The sequence below is a fragment of the Apodemus sylvaticus genome, chromosome 2 (genome assembly GCF_947179515.1).
Source record: "Apodemus sylvaticus chromosome 2, mApoSyl1.1, whole genome shotgun sequence".
NCBI classification, from domain to species: Eukaryota; Metazoa; Chordata; class Mammalia; order Rodentia; family Muridae; genus Apodemus; species Apodemus sylvaticus.
In genome coordinates, this window is record NC_067473.1 from 74,589,410 (window position 1) to 74,611,294 (window position 21,885).

A 21,885-nucleotide genomic window follows, 5' to 3' on the forward strand; every position below is an offset into this window, starting at 1 on the left:
CTCCTCCATTGGGGAGCCCATTGGGGACCCCATGCTCAGTTCAATGGCTGACTGCAAGCATCCTCCTCTGTGTTTGTCATGCACTGGCAGAGCCTCTCAGGAGACAGCTATATCTGGCTCCTGTCAGCATGCACTTTTTGGCATCCACAATAGTCTCTGGAGCTGAAAGGGTTTGCAACCCCACAGGAGGAACAATACCAACCAACCAGAGCTCACAGGGTCTAAACCACCAACCAAGGAGTACATATGGAGGGACCCATGACTCTAGCTGCATATGTAGCCAAGGATGACCACCATATGGGCATCAATGGGAGGAGAGGCCCTTGGTCCTGTGAAGGCTCGATGCCACAGTGTAGGGGAATTCGAGGGCGGGGAGGTGGGAGTGGGTGGGTGGTTGGGGGAACACCATCACAGAAGCAGGGGAGTGGGCAGGGGATAGGGGGTTTGGAGGGGGGCTGGAAGGGGGATAACATTTGAAATGTAAATAAAATAACCAATTAAAAATATATGCTAATGGATTATGTCCTTATGTCATGCAAAGTTTCAATGGCAAGTATATTGACAGTAAACAAAATGCAGTGTAAAAAAAAAGAAAGAAAGAAATCCTCTCTGTATGTGTCTTTTAGAGACACAGGTTTCCCCCAGGAGTTTTCAATGCAGGATTAGTGGAATCTGCTCATGCAGAACTCTGCTGCAGAGGGCCAAATTGTTCTAGTTGGAGGGCAGTTTTTGCATATGAATACAACAACATTTATTCACACTAATACAGAGTCCATTCTGTTGTTTGATAGGGATGTCATAACACTATCACAGACTTGGTGGCTTGTCACAGTTCAGGAAGCTGCAAGTTCAAGGCCCCCTGGGCCTGAGCTTTGGTTTCTCCTGCAGCTTTTCCTTGGTTTGCTGGAGGCTGCTCTCTGAGTGATCCTCACCCTGACTTCTGCCTGTATTCCATTCATCGTTTAGATCTCTTTTGTAATCCACATCACCTCCAATTTTAAGACCACCCATCAGACTTTTAAAAAGACCCACCTGGATGGCCTCGTGGAAATCATCTTGTCTCCAAACAGTCATGATCTGAGGTACTGGATTTTAGTCCACGGAAGATGCCCTTTTTCATTTGGAGGTATTTGGAGCAGAAAAGAAACCACCCATCTACCTCAGAATGGGGGGACAAAGCTCCTCAGAGGGTTCCATGGGACGGGTGGCAGGGATCAGATGAAGCTACCCCATCGTGACAGAGTCCTTTTCATCCCTATCTTTTAAAGGAAAAGCCACAGTCTAAATCAAATGTCCAGTTCCTGTGTGTCTGGAAGCTGTTTAATTTAACACCCTGCTTTGTAGTCTGCCCAGGTCCCAGGAGGAGCTGCAGTGCGGGCAGAACTCAGCGTTGCCCGGGGCGCCATCTAACATTGAGCAGTTGCCTTTGGCAACTTGCACTTTGTTGGCAGTGGAGCTGTCTGTCAGCAGTCCCCGAAGCCCAGAGATGTACATATATCTTAATTACATTGGAGAACACATGGAGGGGCACAGAGACTGGGGCAGTGAATCCAAAATGATACATCTTTGGGGAAAATCTCTGTGTAATCTGTTTTGCTGACCTTGAATACCTCCTCTTTGAAGGAAAAAAAAACCCAAAACAGAATAATGGTACATATTTCTTTAATAAAAATTATTCTCTGGGCCTCATCATCCCCTGACTTTCATAATATTTTTGTTTGACAACCAAAGGCCAGGGGGTTGTGTTACAATTCTAGTGCTTTCTTCTTAATTGCTGGCTGGGGTGTGATTTCAGTAAAGGGGGCACAGTGCTTGTCAGGGATGCTCATGCAGTGTCATTAGCATTACTGCCAGGGTCTGTGCCTATCTAGCAGCAGGGGAAAGGGATACTTAATTGGATTTTTGCAATCTTTGAGGCGACAATCGCTCTTTTCTTTAGAAGCTGTATATTGAGTTCAGAGTTGAACCAGCGCTGCATCTCCCTATTAACTTCACAGGCAGTTAAACAGAGGCATATAAAACTACATGACTAACAGTGCTCATAGCAGCTGAACGCCAGAAAAGGAAATCTCAAATTCTGTATTTCATCGAATTGTGCCTGTGCTAAAAAAAATAAATAAATAAAATAAAACCTTTCAATGATCAATATGTATACAAAAACATTTCCTTTTGTCCATAGTCCTCTCAATAGTGTGCTCCAACACTCAGATTGATTGAGAAGGTGAGTTTGGAAGGCTTTCAGGGAACTTTCAGAAGGAACTTGAAAGGACAACCCCTCCCCCCCCCAAAAAAAGCCGGGTGGTGGTGGCGCACACCTTTAATCCCAGCACTTGGGAGGCAGAAGCAGGCAGATTTCTGAGTTCGAGGCCAGCCTGGTCTACAGAGTGAGTTCCAGGACAGCCAACCCCCAGAAGAGTCGAAGGAAACAGAATTAAAGATTTTCTAATCTGTGAACAGTGAAGTTGTGTCACTGACACTGACAGGGTTTCATGAAAAAGGGTCCCTGTGGGTTAATAGACTTCTTAAAAGAGATTATATGTGACCCCTGACAGTTTCCCCGCTGTGGGTGTGAACTTAGACATGAGCCATGAGTTACGTGGAGTTTGTCATTATAAGAGACTCTGAAAGGCTCTAACTATAACCTGGACACAGAAAGACCCCGTTCTGCTGCTTCTGGGATCCTGCGGTCATGCTGGAGTGGTCCAGGATATGCAAATCAGTCAAGAGCAAGGAGTTCAGCACTGGAAAGGACTGAGGGGGGGGCAGGTTGTGGATTATTTTCTTCCAATTTTCCTTTCCTCCTCCACTTCCTATCTGTGCCTCCTCCTTAGGTACCTAAAGGATTAAAAAACAAAAACAAAACCAGGAAACTAAACTCAAGCAAGGCTTCCCTGTGTGTATGCGATGCCTGTAGCTGAGAGCTACATGCACTCCCTCCTCAGACAAGCTCCTGAGACACAGGCACATGGCAGAGGTGCAGCCTCAAGGAGCGTCTATGAACAACTGACTCCTTGCTTGTCAACCAGATTTCTTTATTTATTTTAAATGAGTTAGTTCCTTGGAAGTGAAGTCAGAGGGCTAGACAATTACCTCTTTGGAGACTGGCAGTAAAGGAAGGCAGGATTACATTAATCATAAAGGAGTCAATTAATTACGGCTCTCCTTCCTCTCGAGGGTCGGCGCTGGCAATGGTGGGTCCAAGTTATTTAGGGAACTAGTCGCCCAAGATGCCCTTTACGGAATCAATTATGTGGAAATAAATTACTCTCTCACATGACAATATGCAGTTGTCCCAGGACATGTGGGGAGGGGTGTCTTTTTGTCTCGGGTCAGTGCTTGCCATGATAATTAAAACCCTCTGGAAAAGCTCAGGTCCCTGTCACTGCATCTTTGACTGTAACAATACTGATTGCTAAGGACCCTGGGGGTTTGTTCTGCTGAGTGATGACAGGTCCAGTATTTGAATAGGGTTCAAAGAGGTGTGCCAAAACTCCCAGTGGCTGCTGGAGAGACCTAGGCAGCTGGCAAATTACTCCTGGAGAGAGGGCATCCTGGGAGACTATCAGAGGAGGAATCCCAACAAGAAGTTTCAGAGCCCATAGTGTTCTGTTGTAAGTGTGTGCAGCAGGAAATGCTATGGCCTCTGCCACACAAGGTAGCAGGTAGTAATGTGACCTAGCAGCAATCCCTGCTTAAGAAGGGCCAAGGAGGTGCCAGTAAGACACCTCGCTCCCCTCAAAGCACAGAGCCATTTTCTCTGATTCTCCGTGCCCAGCATCCTTCACCCCACACAAGGCCAGAATTCTTCAACATCACCCCTGACGTAGAGAATAAAAGGACCCATGGAAACTTCTCAGCAAGGCTATTGCAGTTAGAAAAGTCACGTGGAAACTCTGGCCCCTGACATGGAGAATCTTCTAACAAGTCATGGACTGGTATAACGCATTAGTGTAAAACAGCCACAGACAAAAGGTTGTGTTTCCATGTGTACACAAATATATTCACTTGTGTTACTAGAGACTGTCCTTTTAAATTTCAAAAAAAAAAAAAAAAAACAGTTGGTCACTGATGATGTCATGCAGTTGAACTCAATCAGGGCTTCCCAACTTTGGGACTTTGTCTAGTATTTGTGCTAGATAATTCTTTGTTAGGGTATGGGTGTGCAGTGTCCTGTGCTCTTAGGATGTGTAGCAGCATCTTTGGACTACACACTAGGTGCTAGTACCATCTACAATCACACCCCAATTATCTGACGTCATCTCCAAATGTACCCTAAAGGACAAGCTCCTATCTTACAGTGTGAAAAGCACTTACTTATCTTGAGGTACATCAATACAAGAAGACACTGCAAAGTGCAAGTGAAATACATTTCCCATACATTCCTTCTGAGAGTGGGGACTGGAAATGGATGTTGTGGCTTTAGCTCCCCTGAATTCTTTTAAATTATCTCTTTTACAATGAGGTCACCTGCCTTGGTCACCTGTGTAATGAGAGGAAAATGAAAGTAGGACTGTGTTTGATTGGGAGGGGCTCTCCCATCTCACAGAAGATGGTAGCCAGCTCCCTTACCTCGCTTGTAACCCTGAGTATTGGACTGGAGTTTTGGGCTGGAGAGATGGCTCAGCAGTTAAGAGCACTGACTGCTCTTCTGAAGGTCCAGAGTTCAAATCCCAGCAACCACATGGTGGTTCACAACCATCTGTAATAGATTGGAGTTTTGGTGAGGCTGTTGATGGGCCTTTACTTAAATTTCCTTCTTCTCCTGGGGAGGAAAAATGGTGATTGAGACCTGCCTTGATTTAAGGAGGCAAGAAGGCTGGAGTAAGCTCTGCAGTTCTGGGAAAAAAACAAGCAAACAATCAAAAAAAAAAAACCAACCCAAATCAACAACAAAGTAACAGAGACAAGAAGAGAAAGCCACCAAACACCTCAGTGTGGCCAAATTCCACAAGCTAAAGAACAGAAAGAAGGGTGAAGCTGACCCATCAGATTAAAGTGGGGATAAAAATGGAGGCATGAAGGAAATATGGGGATGTAAACGGGAAATGAGCAGTATCAAGCCACAGGCAAACTCGTGTGTGTGTGTGTGTGTGTGTGTGTGTGAGCATGTGAAACTGGTGTATGAATGGTCATTCACTGAGCTGGCTGTCACTAGAATCACCAGGGGAAATGAGGAAAAATACATCTTTAGAGCCCATTGAATAAGAGACTGAAAAATCCATGATTTACATTGAGACTCTGTGTTAGGAGACTATTCTGAGGTCAGGGTGTGGTCAGATCATTCAATTCAGAAAGCCAGGGAGTAATACACGCATAATGCTATTTCCCAGTGGCTCAGTGTTCTGTTCTCTCTACTCCTGAGTTGATCATGTAAACCAGAATGGTGACAGTGATATTCTGAGGGGACACTGGGCCGATTGTGAATGATGATGCTCTTCATAAATTTAATTTCCAAATGGTTTTGAAATGGGCTAAATTGTATTACCAAGTCAAAATGAGCCATTGTTCTTGTTCCAAATTGGTGTTTCAAGATATTTAAAGAAAGAGACACACCACTAACTCATTTCACAGTAAATTATTAAGTACTTTTGATCACTAACAAAGCTATGAGACAAAGACTAAGGAGATTGTCTTCCAAAAAGTCATAGAAGAAGAGGGCTAAAAAGACATAGAAGCAGCTCCTGGTACATGGGGCCAGATCCCATCAGAGTGGGGAAGAAGGTTGTGGACTCAGATGGACTCACAGTGATCAACCTTGTGGAGTTTCCCAAAGTGTGGGCTATAGGGCCGCCACATAGCTGGACGGTCACTGTTCAGTGCTCTACTGGGCTCTGCTTCAATGTATCGCACAACTGATCTGAACATTCAGACAACAAATTAAACCTTCAAGTATTTTATGAACATTTTAGTATGAAAAAATTCAACATACAGGACGTAAAAAGCCTGCATTGTGAATGTCCACATCTCCTGTGAGAGGAGGAGCCAACAGTGGCTGACTAACAACAGGCCACCATATTGGCTTTGTCTTCAGGTGCTGTTAGGTGTAAGTTTTGAGTGTCATTTGTAACCTTTGCAACACCTTCTCCTACATGCTCCCACATCCTTCTCCCAAGAATGAGGATTTTAGTTTTTACAGTTGTCTTTAGGAAGTAAACTGTAATTTTGTTATATTATCAAACTATAGTTTAGACTCAAACTTTCCACTGTTGTTTCAAAATGAATCTATAGAAAAGCTAGAGCTACTGATCTCGCTCTTTGCTCCCTCTCTGGCTCCCCCTTTTTTCCTTCCTCACTGCCTCTGTAATGTTTTTAAAATTAGGTTTCAGGCTAACTTCGCACACATTTGGTTATTATTTCTTATTAATTTTTCAGAAGCTCCTCTCTACTCTTTGAAGAGTCCAGCCTGATTACCCTATAGATTTCGGATCTGACTATCTCCTCCTGGAGCATTTTGCTGGCTCCATCAGCCCCTTTTATGTCCTGAAAAATGGGAAGTTAAGCCTGGAGGCTTGGCTGATAGATTCGGATTAAGACTTTTGATAAGCATGTTAAATAGACCGTATTAATTATATCACTTTTGTCTTCTAAGGTTTTCTTTTTAATGTTCTTAAGGGGAATAGGAATATATTCAGTGCCCAAAGCCAAAGTGATTTCTTATGGAATCAGTTTCACTTTAGTGCAGACAGTTGCAAGCTGGAGGCCAGTCTCTGCATTGGGCTATCAAGGCAGTGGTGATGGAATGTCTCTCAGCCCCACCTCAGCATTTAGATGTCTGTTTATCCCTACCACAGTTTCAGAAAGCACAGCTGGATTAGAACTGGGCCATGGAAGACAGGAGAGATTTTTAAATAGATGAAGAGTAAATAAGTAGCCCTCTCTCTTTGAATTCTTAAGACAGAAAGAGGGGAAGGACCACAAAAAGTTGAAAAGGTATATGTCAAAAAGTTTATAGAAGTTAGCTTGATGGGAGTTGATAATTATGCATGCCACCCTTCACCATGGGTTTTAATTGGCTTGAGAGACATACTTGTCAAAGGGAGATGAAAAGGTGTGACTTTTATTTGTTTGTATGCGTGTATATGTGTGTCTTTGTATGTGTGCGTTTGTGTGCAGATGTACCTCCTAGAGAGGGTGTTGGATCCCCTGGAGTTGATGTAAGGCGTTTCTGAGAGCCTGGCTTCTTAAGTGGGTACTGGGCTCTGAACTCTGGTCTCCATCATTGCTCAGCAAGTCCCCGTCCCCTCCTAGGCACCTGGCTTCACCGGCATTACTGGGTTGGAGAAGTCAACCATGCTTCATCTGTCTCCTGAGTTGAGCTGACAAGTTCTGTGATGCCTAATTTTATATGTCACCTTGATAGGACCAAGTGGTGACTATGCATTCGTCAAAAACTTTGATACTAGTAAATATCAAAAAGAATTTTCTGCTATTTCTCCTGTATGGATGAGCAAAGAACATTTATCCAACTTTGTGCCACAAAATTCATAAGCGCTCAAAATAAATAAGGTACAGAATGGTTTTTGATGTGTATGGATTTGATCCCCCACACAAAGTAAGCCTTGTCTTTCTCAGAGACTGTGAGTATGTTAAGAAAGTGTAGATGAGTAGTGGTGTTTTATGTCAGGGTCCCCTGACATATCTGGACTTTTTGGTTGGAAATTGTGGTGCTTAGCTTTAATTGTTAAGTTGATATAACCTAGACTTATTTGGGAAAAGAGTTTCAATGGGGGATTATCTACATTGGATTGACCCGTAGATATGGCTATAGAGGGATTGTCTTAATTAAGTTAATTGATTTGGGAAAACCTAGTCAGCTGTGGGTGGCATCATTCCCTAGGAAGAGGGGGACCAAATTTTCTAAGCATGGAGGAATTGAGCTGAATTTAAGCGAGCAAGCAAGCAAGCATCCATTCATCTCTGCTCTTGACTGTGGCTCTGATATAACTAGCTAGCTCCTGCCTTGACTCCCCTGCTACAATGGATTATAATTTGGAATTGTACAATGGAATAAACTTTCTTCTTGAGGTTGTTTTTATTAAGATATTTTACCACATAAAAAGAAATGAAACTAAGTCACAAACATTATTTCCTCACTGTGCTCCCTTCCCTACGTTTTGGAGCGGTAATATATATCCTGTGCCATGATATGTTGAAAGTATGTGACCTGCTCTTGGATTTCGATTTCAGAAGAGATCAGCATGAATCTCAAATGAGACTTTGAACTTTCGACTTTTAAACATTGTTGAGACTGTGATAGACTCTGCGGGCTTTTGAAGTTGGATCAAATGCATTTTGCACTGTATTATGGTTACATGCCTATGGGGGCCAGGGAGAGGAATGTAGTGGTTTGAATAGGTATGGCCCCCATAGATTCATGTGTTTAAATGCTTAGCCTGTCCAATTAAATGCTTTCCTTTATAAGAGTTGTCTTTGTCATGGTATCTCTTCACAGCAGTACTGGGACAACACTCGACTATGACAGTAGGCAAAAATTCCTGCCAAGGGCATTTAGTGTATGGATGGAGTATTTTTAAATGCAGATGAAGACAATGAGAGCCATCTATTTTCTGATCCTGGCTTTACGCAATTCTTGGGGAGCTGCTAACAGGTTTTAAATGGTCCTCTAATGAAGGCTATTCACTATGCTTCTTAGCTTTTACTTACACTAGCTTTCTTGTTTGAATTACAGTTTTTAGCAAAATCATTGTAATCTGACTCATTCTGCCTGGATTTCCTTCAAATGCTTATTAAACACCCATGAACACACATGGATAACATAATTGTTTGAGTCATGGAATAGCTGGTTCTGTTTTTAGGAATGTATGCATTTGGCATCATAACCTTGTCCTTTGCAATTACTCTAAAAATTAGGACCAAAAATTGACATATTTGTGGATCTCCCTGTCCTCGTGGATTGTCAGCCAATTCAGTCCCCAAAGGCACAGGGAGCTGTGAAAGTGAGTGGGAGGGTCAAAAGCCCTGTGAGTACCTGTGGTGAAAGACCACATTGGAGCCACCTGTCAGTAGGCAGATCAGCTTCACTTACGGTGATGGACAGCTTAAAATATTTTGGGGTACTGAGGATAGGAGCATCCAGGATGGGCAAAGGTCATTGGCTGGGGGCTTTAGGATACCTGGAATGCCTCATTAGCATGGAGAAATCACTTCAGGAATCTAGGGTGCTGGCTGAATAGGTTTTGTCAGAAGAAACTAAATTGATCCTATAAACTAATTGAGGTTATGTTACATTCCCCAGGTAGAGGCAAGTGTAGGGGCTTAGACTACCCTAGACAAGGTCAGAGGAGAAACTCTGCTAACTAAGAGACTCCTATATCATGAGCCAAGCCCCAGAAGGCTATCCAGTCAATGGTAGACTTCGACTTTAATTAGCAGGTTTCTCAGGTATATTCCCTGTCCATGGTGAATTCCTATTGTTTTCTTTGTGCTGGGGCTGGGTTAAGAAACTCTGACCATGATGTCTGTGACACCAATAGTTTACCTATGCAATATTAATAAAGATAACTCTTTACCTTACCCTACCCAGGTCTTTCACATAAAAGTGCTAGAAACCAAAAAGCCAGGCACCAACTTCTGTCTGAAGAAAAGCTGTTTCTGCAGTAACTGCAATGAGTCTTTGTTCTACAGCCCCTTAGTTTAATACAGCAACCTACTGTTGAAGAGGAACCTGTCTGGGAACTGTATCTCTTAGCTTCAAAGGACAGTCTAGCAGCAGAGGCAGGCATTTAAGCTAATAAGCCAAGTAGAAGTATATACAGCAGAGATCATTGTCTGAACAAGGGAGTCTTCTTAGAGAAGACCACTCTGCAGAGATTTAGAGGCCATCGTGGAGCTTGGTATATAGTCATGCATGGCAGGAGGTTCAGACTGTGTATTCAGCACATGCAAAAACAGAGCTTACAAAAACAAAACAAACAAACCCCAGCAGGGTATGCTGTCAGCTCTCTGAGTACTAGCAGCCTTTTGTTTAAGGCAGGAGTGTCTGAATGTGTGTGGCTAAGGAGGAGGGCAGAGGTGCCATTGAGAGCTCTGAGGAGTGGCGATGCTTAAAGCCATAGCTCTTGCTTTCACCACTCCCGTCAAGGAGCACCGGCCCAGAGCCGGCCTGTTGCTTTGGGACTTGGTTTTCTTCTCATGATTAGGGGAGGATGAGCAAGAATCCTATTGGCGTTGTTGAAGGGCCCAGCCCTACCTTACTTGCCTTGGTTTTATATTTGATGGCTAAGTCTCCCAGTTTGAGAAGGGATGATAAACAGGTTATGGTGAATGCAGCTCACAGTGTATACTCCGATTTGTGGCCAGGATGGATCCTGGGTAAAGATACAGAAAAACGTAACTGAACAAAAAAAAAATCTTACAGAATTAAAAAGAGGTAAGTGATGTTTTAAAGACAAGGGGAGAAAAGCAAACACAAATTAGACTTACTGTGAAAATTAGAAGAAAAATTTAGGGTACACATGTTTGATGATTGTCATTTATATGGAGAATTCTTAGGAAGAGGTTTACTGGAATGTTGCTACCACACTCCAAAGACAACTCAGGTTACAGGGAGAAGAGAGCAAGTTCACTAGCAGAAGGCATAAGACAAACAAGACACAGCAGTAGAAGGCTTCTTGTTGGAAAGCTGGTAGAGCTCCCTCCCCACTGCATCCTAACCACTGTACTCCTCCTCACTGCACCCTCCCCACTGCACTCCTCCCCACTGCACTCCTCCCCACTGCACTCCTCCCCACTGCACCTTCTCCACTGCACTCCTCCCCACTGCACCTTCTCCACTGCACCCCTCTCCACTGCACTCCTCCCCACCGCACCCTCCCCACCGCATCTTCTCCACTGCACCCCTCTCCACTGTACTCCTCCCCACTGCACCCTCCCCACTGCACTCCTCCCCACTGCATCCTCTCCACTGCACCTTCTCCACTGCACCCCTCTCCACTGCACCCCTCCCCACTGCACCCTCCCCACTGCACTCCTCCCCACCACACCCTCTCTACTGCACTCCTCTCCACTGCAGCCTCCCCACTGCACCCTCCCCACTGCACTCCTCCCCACTGCATCCTCCTCACTGCACTCCTCCCCACCGCACCCTCTCTACTGCACTCCTCTCCACTGCACCCTCCCCACTGTACTCCTCTCCACTGCACCTTCTCCACTGCACCCCTCTCCACTGCACTCCTCCCCACTGCACCCTCCCCACTGCACCCTCCCCACTGCACTCCTCCCCACTGCACCCTCCTCACTGCACTCCTCCCCACTGCACCCCTCCCCACTGCACTCCTCCCCACTGCACCCTCTCTACTGCACTCCTCTCCACTGCACCCTCCCCACTGTACTCCTCTCCACTGCACCCTTCTCCACTTTCATCCTCTAGAACTTCCACTATTGTTTTCTCATAGTTCCGTAAACCACCGAGTAGAAGCTAAAACTGAGGAGGCCCTTCCAGAATACAAATAATTGAAAGTGGGAGGAAGGTGAGAAATTGAGAGGAGTCTCCACAATGACCTAACTTGTGAATGATGCATTTTGACAGACAGAGAAGGTGAGAAAATGGATAAACCTCATAAAGACCCAACCTATGAATGATACATTGATCAGAGAATATATCACTAATAAAATGAACTTGAGGTGTAAGATGTAATAGAAGAAAACTCCTGATTTACAGAAACCTTATATTGGAATGTAAGGATTGATACCAAGTATGGAGGTTCATGTCTGTAATTGTAGCACTTGGGAGGCTGTAGATTTGAACTTAGCCTATCTATGGAGTGAGACCCTGCCTCAAAGACAAAAACAAAATAAAAAACCCAGTGTACTCCAGGCAAGAGTAAGAGAGCTATGATTGGATATATCTGGTTGAAATTTGTGAAGTACAAGAATTATTAATCTTTTCTTCTTTGCTGGATACTAAGCATGATGATGACTTTCTACAACATCAGTGTAAAACAACATTGTGATGGTTTGAATAAGAACAGCTCTCACATGCTCATATGTTTGAATGCTCAGCCCCCAGTTCATGGAACTATTTGGGAAGGAGTAGGAGGTATGGCCTTGTTGGAGGAGGCTTGTCGCTGGGGATGGGCCTTGAGGTTTCCAAAGTGCACACCATTCCCAGTAGGCTCTCGGCTGCAAGCTTGTGGATCCAGATGTAAGCTCTGAGCTACTGTTCTAGCGCCATACCTGCCTGCCTGGTGCTTTACTTCATACTGTGATCGTCATGGACTCTAACCCTCTGAAACTGTAAGCCCCAAATAAACACCTCTATTATAAGTTGTCTTGGTCATGGTGTCTCTTCACAGAAGCGGAACAGTAACTAAGGAAAGAAGTAAACCCTTTGTTCTTCATATACTTCCCACAAATACAACACTAAGTGATAGCATTTAGATTTAAATCCAGGCAAGCCAGATGAGAAAAGACACTATCTGAAAAGGAAACCTCTCCAGTCTGCTCTTAGACTCTGTGTCACCTAGAACACCAAAGCAATCAGAGGCCTGCCTATAACAATGCCTCCTAACACAGTCCTCACCCCAGAGTCACTTGTGGAGTGTTGTGAGTATCATCCTTGACTAATCAAAACAGAAAGCAGAATACCAGGGCCTCTGTGGAAATCTGCTCTCCTACACCAGGAACAATGGAAATGATTATGCAAACTTCATGTCCATGTAGATTTGTGTGTGAAGGCACTGACCGGGCACTCCTCCTCAGGATTTTAGAGAGTCATGATTGGATACATCGGGTTAAAATTGTGAAGTGCCACCTACAAATTCTTTCTGAAAATGTGTTTGTGCACATCCATCAGTTCGCTGAATGCAGAGCCTGATTTAAATTGCACAAAAGCAAAAAGACTTCCAGAGCAGGGAATGTGAGAAGTGTGTACATGTATGTGTATGTGTGTGTGTGTGTGTGTGTATGTGTGTGTGTGTGTGTATGTGTGTGTATGTGTGTTTGTATATGTATGTGTGTGTATATGTATATGTGTATGACTGTGTGTGTATGTGTGTGTATATGTGTATGTGTGTGTATGTGTGTTTGTATATGTATGTGTATGTGTGTGTGTGTATGTGTATGTGTATGTGTGTGTATGTGTGTTTGTATATGTATGTGTATGTGTGTGTATGTGTGTGTGTATGTGAATGTGTATATGTGTGTATGTGTATGTATATGTATATGATATATGCATCATATACTCATTTTGCTTAGTATAATGTCCTCTGGATTCATCTGTATTGTCACAGCTATGGTGGGGGGATGAAGTGAAGACAGCTGGGGGCAAGGCAGCTAGGATGTTTACAAAGTCATGGTCAAAGTACTGACCCAAGCATTTAACCTAATATAACCAGATAGTAATGAATCCTCCTAGACCTATCTAATAAGGGAGAAACACAACAACAACAACAACAAAAAAAAACCCACACGTAACAACAGGCATCAGGGGCTTATTACAGCATCACCACCAGCAGATGAAAACAGTCATGGAATTTTAGATAACCCCTCAGGATTTCAGACTATTCAATATTTAACTAGTTGAGGACTTAAGCTTACAGGAGGCTTTTTAAAGTTTTTTTTTAAGTTTTGTGTGTGTGTGTGTGTGTGTGTGTTTCACTAGCTAGCTTTGGTCTGCTAGCTTTTCCTCTCTCTTCTTTTGTTGTCACTTCAGATGAGGAGACCAACACTCCAAGACTTCCTGGTTACTTTCCACTCTGTTTTTCAGAGACGGGCAACTTTCAGGCAAGGTCAAGTTTGTAGGAGGATAGACACAGAGGTGACACCTTGCTATGGTGCTGTACCTCAGATGTTAGCACCAGGACATCCCAGTGACACCATGAAGCACTGGCAGGCAGAACAGTAGTTCTGGAAATGGTTCTCCTGGATGCTTTCCAATTGAGTTGAGTGCTGGGTGATTTGTTCTTGTTCCTCCAAAGGGTACAAGTCACACTGACTTTGTTTGCAGCTTTTGTGCATTCTACTGACTTGGGTGTGTCTATAAGTAATGAACATCTTAAGAGGTTTCCAAATGAGGCAGCTGTTTGTAAGGAGGGTGGAAGAAATTCTACCCAAATAAAGACAGCACGAAGAACTCACAAAATCACTCAGGTCAAGAAGCTACAAAGTCGAATTCACATCTCATTATCAGCAAATCTGTCACGTGTCACAGGATGTCAGGAGAAGAGCTATGAAGTTACAGAACCTGTGAAAGGAGATTCATGGACTGGACTTGGGATAGGCATTAGCTTCAGAAACACTTTAACTGCATTTCTGAACTCACTTTTAAGCTAAAAGAACATCTTTTATTCAAGTCTCATAAAGTATACCTGTACACATGGCCTCTGAGGTCCTATGATGCAAACACAGAAACAAAATGTAGGGGCCTGAAATTACTTGGCAGGCTCATAACAACTTCCATTGACTATGTAGTCAGCTGTGAACTGTGGAACTCAGCAATGTTCTAAGTTAAACCTGACTCAGGTCTCGTGCTCCTCCTCATGCTCCTGCTCATAGTCCATCCTTTTCTATCAACAACACTACTCCTGTTCACACCGACAGGAGCAGGCAAAGGCGGAGAGTCTCCAAGATGCCATCATCTTTAATTGGCCTCAGTTCAAGAGGTCACATTCCCCTTGAACAGGTAGGAGAAGTTTAGGGTAGGGAGCAGGTTATGCCAGCCGTACCCTGTAACAGGTCGGGACTGAGGGATGAATGCTGGGAGAACTTAGTGGCTGGATCACTTTAATATGTTAAATAGGCACCTAGTGCTTTGTCCTAGGTTTGAGACCTAAAAATTGGTTCATCAAGTAGGACTTTGGTGCAATTTTACTTTGGTCTATCATGGGCTCCCTTTGTGGAGGTGAGTAGTGTGAGTGTGTGTGTGTGTGTGTATGTGTGTTGTGTCTCTCCAGGAAAATTCTCTCATCTAACAGAAGGTAATGAGCTTGAAGTTTATACAATTGCTAAATGAAATACACCAAAGTCACTCAAAACAGAGGGATAGTCGAGGGAAGAAAGAATGTTTGTTAAAGATGCACTGAATAGTTAGAAAAGCAAATAATTTAGCAAGTAACTGTAGTCATCCAGGCTTGATACAGTGTGGGAAAAATATTCGCATGATAGGCATATATACATGGCATATACGTGACATGCATATGCACATGACATACACATACAAATGACATGTACATACATGCAGATACACATGACATACACATACAAATGACATGCAGAAATACATGTCATCTACACACATGAAATGCACATACACAGACATGCACATACACATGATATGTACATACACCAAACATGTGACATGTACACACATGACGTGCACACACGACATGAATATACATGGGACATACACACATATAAGACATGCACACATATCACATGCACATACACAGACATTCACATACACATGATACATACATACAGATGACATGCACATACACATGACAATACACATGACATACATACATATGACATGCACATACACACGACTTGTACATACACATACCCTCAGCACACAAAGGATAAGACTCTCAGCTAAAAGTATGGATCTGGAAGAACTTCAAACACCATCATGAACAACTGGCATCAGATCTGAGACATCTGTGTTATAGTTACAATCTGGTGGCTGTAACAACAGTACTCAAGAGAGTCTTAGGTGTTGGAGAACCCTGCTAAGGTTGAAGTCCACTATGTCTAGATAGCTTGGAACACAATGGAGGACTCCCTTTCTCCTCAGGGCTTCCTGTTCCCTGCCTGGCCTTGTTTGTAGAGTATCTTTGAGCACAGATGCCTGACCCTATTTAGAGGATAACCCTGTACAGAGCTTTCTGCAAACTTGTGTTTTGTGCACAACTCAGCACGAGTCCTGTCCTTTCCTCCAACCCTAATGTGTTAACTAGGTGCCATGTTATGGCCAATCAGCCCTTCCTGTTCGTATGATAATTAAGTGCTGTGTTACGGCCAATCAGGCCTTTCTACCCATAACTCTCAGCGCCTTCATACTGCCTACCCCGGAACAATGAAATGAGCTGTCTCTCTGAAGCTGACTCCCGGAGGTTCGCTCTATCATACCCATGGCTTTCTGAACCCTGCTCCCTGCTTCTACTTGTTTTGCCACGAAGAAAAGGGAGGCTCACACTTAGGATATAGAACCACGGCTTCAGGTCACTTCACCTGATGATTTAAAAAGACTAAAATGCGATAGAGAGGATTGCTTAAACAAGGTTGTGTCAGATGCTGCAGTCTCCTCTGCAACCCAGGACGGAGGACAAATGGTGAAGGGAGACAAGGGAAGCTCTGCTAGTCAGAGGCTGACGAGGTGATGGGAGGTTCATGGCTTCATGCTGAGTAAATACTAGAGAAATGTTCAGCCAGATTCTACTAAGGAAAATCATCTCAAAGGAGTAAACAAAAAATATCTACAGTCTTTAAAAGTATTCATGTGAGTGGTTTATTTCGATAAGTAAACACTCTCTTTAAAAGCCTACTGGTGCGGCGATATCAATAACAGACTATCTTATGGGGACTCAGGCTGTTTAGTTCCAGTTTCTGTTTTAAAAAGCACGGTTTACCAGGTCTTAAACATAAAATGCTTCTCTTTGCATTCCTCAGTGACTAGCAAAGCCCCACCTGATCTTGTAGAGGACTGTCTAGTTCCTCACAAAGCCAACACCCAGAATTGTGCCTCCACAATCCCTTCCCTCCTCTTATTTACATTTTTTGGGGGGGGGACTAAAAAGGATTTATTTATTTATTTTTATTTTATGCATATAAATATTTTGTCCGCATATATCCAAATGAACCGTACGCACGTCAGGTGCCTGCGGGAGCGAGAAGAGGGCAACTGGTCCCTTAGAACTGGAGTTACAGATGGTTGTGCGCTGCTGTGGAAGTGCTGAGACCTGAGCCCAGCTCCTGTCCAAGAACAGGTAAGTGCTGTTAACCGCTGAGCCATTTTCCAGCCTCCTCCTTGCTTTTATTATGGACAGTGAAGCAGTTACCATAGAGTCGTATCTTTGGGAAGAGGGTTCTATTGAGAAGGGAGTGGGAGGTGGGATACTGAGTACGGGTCCTGCTACATTGAGAATGTGTTTTTTGCCTTTCCCAGGGATACAGCTCCTAGGCATTCCTTTGGGCGCTGTTCTTTGGTTAACTCTGGACTACTTTTAGGTTTAAGTGTCACATCCCTCTGTTTTTCAGCCTGCTATTGTGTCTGGTTTTCTTTCTGGTTTGATTGTCTGCTGAACACTTTCTGGTACTACCTGGTTTTAGCTGACCCTCTCTCTCCCTTTGGATCTTGGATGACTTCCGGTGGCTCCCGAATGCAGGCGTTAAACCCCCATTCCCTCCCCTGTACACCTGAAAACCTCTCAGCGCACTGCTCTGTAACTGCTGCTTAGTGATCTGTGTTTAGAGATCGCTCCCTCTCCACTCTTCTCCACCTTTTTTTTTCTCTTTTTTTTTCTCTTCTCCACCTTTATGGACCCTCTGTTTAACGCCCTGGGTACACGGCAGTGGTCAGCGATCCATCGGTTGGAGCCTCTCAGGCCCACAGCTTCCAAGCTTCTGTTTTCCCACTATGAAAACAGGGAGCATGGACCAGGGCCACCAACTCCAGAGGATCCTACTTTGCTCTGACAGGTTTGACTTCCTGTTTGAATCAACAGTTGCATACACAGTGTTTAAAAGTAGTTTTGTGGAAGTCAGGGCTCTGTAGAATTCAGGCTTTGTTTTGATTCCTGAAGAATAATTTATAGTGTTCTTTTATGTGACAAGAAAAGGTGACTTAAATGTTCTGTAACCTGGCATTTAAGGAGGTAACCCTTATACTTAGTATTTGAGGTCTATGCTTTTTAAGAAAATTTAATTTACTCTTGAAGAAATTGTTAGTTCTCTCTAGGTTTTAAGTTTAGTATTTATCTATTGAAATATTTTAATTATTTGATTCTATGCTTAGTTTTATTGATCTGGTTTGTTGAAGATAAGATTGTTGTGCAATTTTTTTTTTAATCACAATTATATTTATCTATTTCCCCCTGTGTCTTAGGGTTTCTATTGCCATGAATAGATACCATGAATACAACTCTTATAAGGACAACATTTAATTGGGGCTGGCTTACAGTTCTAGAGGTTTAATTCATTGTTGTCATGACAGGAAGCATGGTAGCACACAACCAGATGAGATGCTGGAGAAGGAGCTGATCCACAGGCAGCAGGAAAAGAACTGGGACACTAGACCTTGATTAAGCTTCTGAAACCTCAAAAGCCATCCCCTAAGCCACACCCACTCTCACAAGGCCACATCTCATAATAGTACCCCTCCTTATGAACTTTTTATTCAAACCACCACACCCTGCCTGTCCATATACTTGCTGGTAAACTTCATCTTTAAAAAAAAAACATTTCATTAATTCCAGAAGATAGCATACTTACTAATATTTAGTCACAACTATTTAATATGTTTCAACTTTGTAAGAAAAATCTCCATTTAACCAAATCTGTTTTTGAGTTGCTCATTTTGACTCAGCTAGACTCCATCTGTGGTGATTTGAATGAGAAATGTTCCCCCACAGGTCCTGTAATTTGAACTCTTGGTCTCCAGTTGGTGGTGCTGTTTGGGGAGGTGATAGAGCCTTTCGGAGGTGCTACCTTGTTGGAGAAAGTATGTCACTGTAGGCTCAAGCTTTGAGGGTTTATTGTCATGTTCTGCCTCCTGCCGTGGCTCTCTGCTTCCTGCGTGCAGATAAAATGTGATCAGCCAGATTACTGCTCTGAATGGCAGTGGTGCCTGTAATCTCAGAACTTCAGAGACGCAGGTAGAAGGATTAGGAACCCGAGGCCAGGTTGAGTCACACATGACCATACCACAAACAAACAAACAAACAAACAACAAAAAGGACTGTTGGTGGCACAAAGGTCCTTGTATCCACGAGTCACTAGGGAAACGAAGAATGTTAAACTCAGGGGCCTCTTCTCAATGGAGGAGAGAAAATACCGATTTTCCCATCCAGAAAACTCGTTAACGACCTGGTGATCTTTTTGCTGTCTGTGGAGACAGACCTCACCCACCTTTTGCTATAGATACAGACCTTACCCAAATTACCCAGAATAATTATCCCAGAGTCTCCCTCCCATTATCTTTATTTAGACCTCCTATTATTTAGACCAGGATCTTTGGCTCCCAGAGTTAATAGAACCTAACCTTAAGGGGGCGGATGTCAGATATACTTTATAACCTGCCTTCTATGCTGTCTCAGTCAGAGACTGATTCTAGGCCCTTTAGCTATAGAACCCACTCTAATGATCACATGTACTTTGTAAAGGAGTTTCTATGTGGTCATACCCTGAGCATTGCGGTATTCCTAGAAGTGGACTGGTTGTTGTCTGGAAATATTTGTCAAATGGCACTACATTTTAAATATGCTGACAACGAGCTGCTGGACATTAGACTTCCCAGAGTCTGAACTAGGTTGATAATTTGTACGAGCTTTCATTCTGCTCTCTTCACGAATCACTGTGGGCACTGACACCTTCAGGGTCCCCCTCCCATTCTGAATGAGCACACTGGGATGATGGACCCTCACCTTGAGTACAGACACCTCCAGCCTTCCCTTTATTGTCACCTGGATTTAGGCTAGGAAAGTCTGGATTCATGTCTCTTCAGGGCATTTGACTCCAAATTTAACCCATGTCCTCAGGACATCAGGCAACTCTGGGGAAGAACAAACTGTCTTGTGGTAGAAAGAACGTATCCCTTCCCACTCTGCCCACCTCTACCTCTTCCAGCCTCTTCAGGTACACAGTCTTAAGGCGGAAGCCCAACAATATTGGAGTCTGCTAGCCAGTCAGGGAAGAGCGGAAGACTCTGGGCTCTTCCTTCTACACAGAGCTCTGCAGGCCTGACAGTTGTCCTGTACAGAAGACAATGGATGTCATAGTAGGTACCTGCTTTAGACTATTCTAGATGCCTTCACGTGCTCTGTAAGGTTTGTCTTCTTAAGAAGATACAGAGATCAGGAGCCATAGAGTCCCTTGTTTGACTGACATTTCTAACTTGATACAGAGACTTCATGGTTTTCCTGTTTTTGCATACTGATGTGGAGTAAGAATCAACAATCATGGTTTTGTTTGCTTGTTTAGATGTTATAAAGGCAAGGTGACCACCAAGAAATGGCTCCTTTATTCTTTTTGAGACCTCCTCTGACCCTGAGCTCCACAGTCCTGTGCGCTCCTGTTTGAGGTCTTCCCTTGCTCTGTGCTGTGGATGCAGCCAGGCTGCTCTCCTGGTCTCCACCCCCTGCGCACATCTCTTTCACTTTGTGGCAGAAACCTTTAGTCCTCCCCTCCCCTGGTATCTTTGCTTCTTATGAACCGAACCCCGTGCTTTGGCTGCTGGTTTGTGTTTGGATGGCAAGAATGCCTTTGGGTGAAATGAATGAAGTTGTCAGTTTTCCTTGCTGTCAGGGATGGGCAATGGGGCACCAGCAGAAGTCACTGGCTGGAATTTGTGAAGGGCACTGACCTAGAGGGGAGGTGTGTCACTTTAGCACTGCCTATCATCCTCTAGCTGGGAAGAGGGGGGCCCTTTATTCTTTTTTGAGACATCCTCTGCCCCTGAAGTTTCAGAGTCCTGTTGTCTTAGTCAGGGTTTCTATTCCCGCACAAACATCATGGCCAAGAAGCAAGTTGGGGAGGAAAGGGTTTATTCTGCTTACACTTCCACACAGCTGTTCATCACCAAAGGAAGTCAGGACTGGACCTCAAGCAGGTCAGGATGCAGGAGCTGATGCGAAGGCCGTGGAGGGATGTTTCTTACTGGCTTGCTTCCCCTGGCTTGCTCAGCCTGCTCTCTTGTCGAACCCAAGAATACCAGCCCAGAGATGGGACCACCCACAAGGGGCCCTCCCCCCTTGAGCACTAATTGAGAAAATGCCCCACAGCTGGGTCTTCCCAGTTGTGGCGCTACCCCAACTGAAGCTCCTTTCTCTGTGATGACTCCAGCCTGTGCCAAGTTGACACACAAAACCAGGCAGTTCACTGTGCTCTCCTGTTTGATTGAGGTCTTCCCTTGCTGTTGATGCAGCCAGGATACCACACATGCATCTATTTTTGAGGACAGAGCCGAACACTTAGAATGAAGACAGGGAGGGTTGATAGAGCCTTGAACCTCAAATGATCCTGGAGCACTAAGCTCTGAATTTCTTTCCCTAAATGAAAATTTCTTCTTTAAGCATTCTTTTCTATGCTCAAATATACATCTACATATATCTCATGTATGCAGTCTACCTGATGGTCTAGCATAAGATATTTTAATTATACTTTCTTTTCCTCTGTTATAATTATATATTAGATAATTCACATTCTGTTACATTATCAAGGATATGGTTGTATCCATGGTCTCAGTTAATAACTTTGTACCACAGAAGAAGGCAAAAATGAACATCAGGTACCATTATGAGCATGAAGTTCCTAGGGTAATTATATGTCATTACATTACATTTTAAATTTTCTCCTGTAAAATTTTAATTTAATTAAGAAGCTTCACGATGCTGGAATGCTACCTATGCCACCATCTGCCTCGCTGTCGCTGACTGTCAGTATTAAAAGCTTAGAGTGGAGCCAGATGGGCTGTTTCTAAAACGTCTTTGCCTTTTAGATAGCGCCTCGGTGTTGAGAGGCTTCCTGGGATTGTGCGTGCTGCATGTGTTTCTGTGGCTCATGGGACAGAGGCCCAGTTGTTACCTATAAATGTCCTTCCATAGTGTACATAAATAAGAAATTGTCATTGCCAAATATATCTGGTGTTTATGACTGATAAGTTGAGATGTGTACTGGACAGTTTAAAGGTCAACTTGACACAAGCTAAACTCA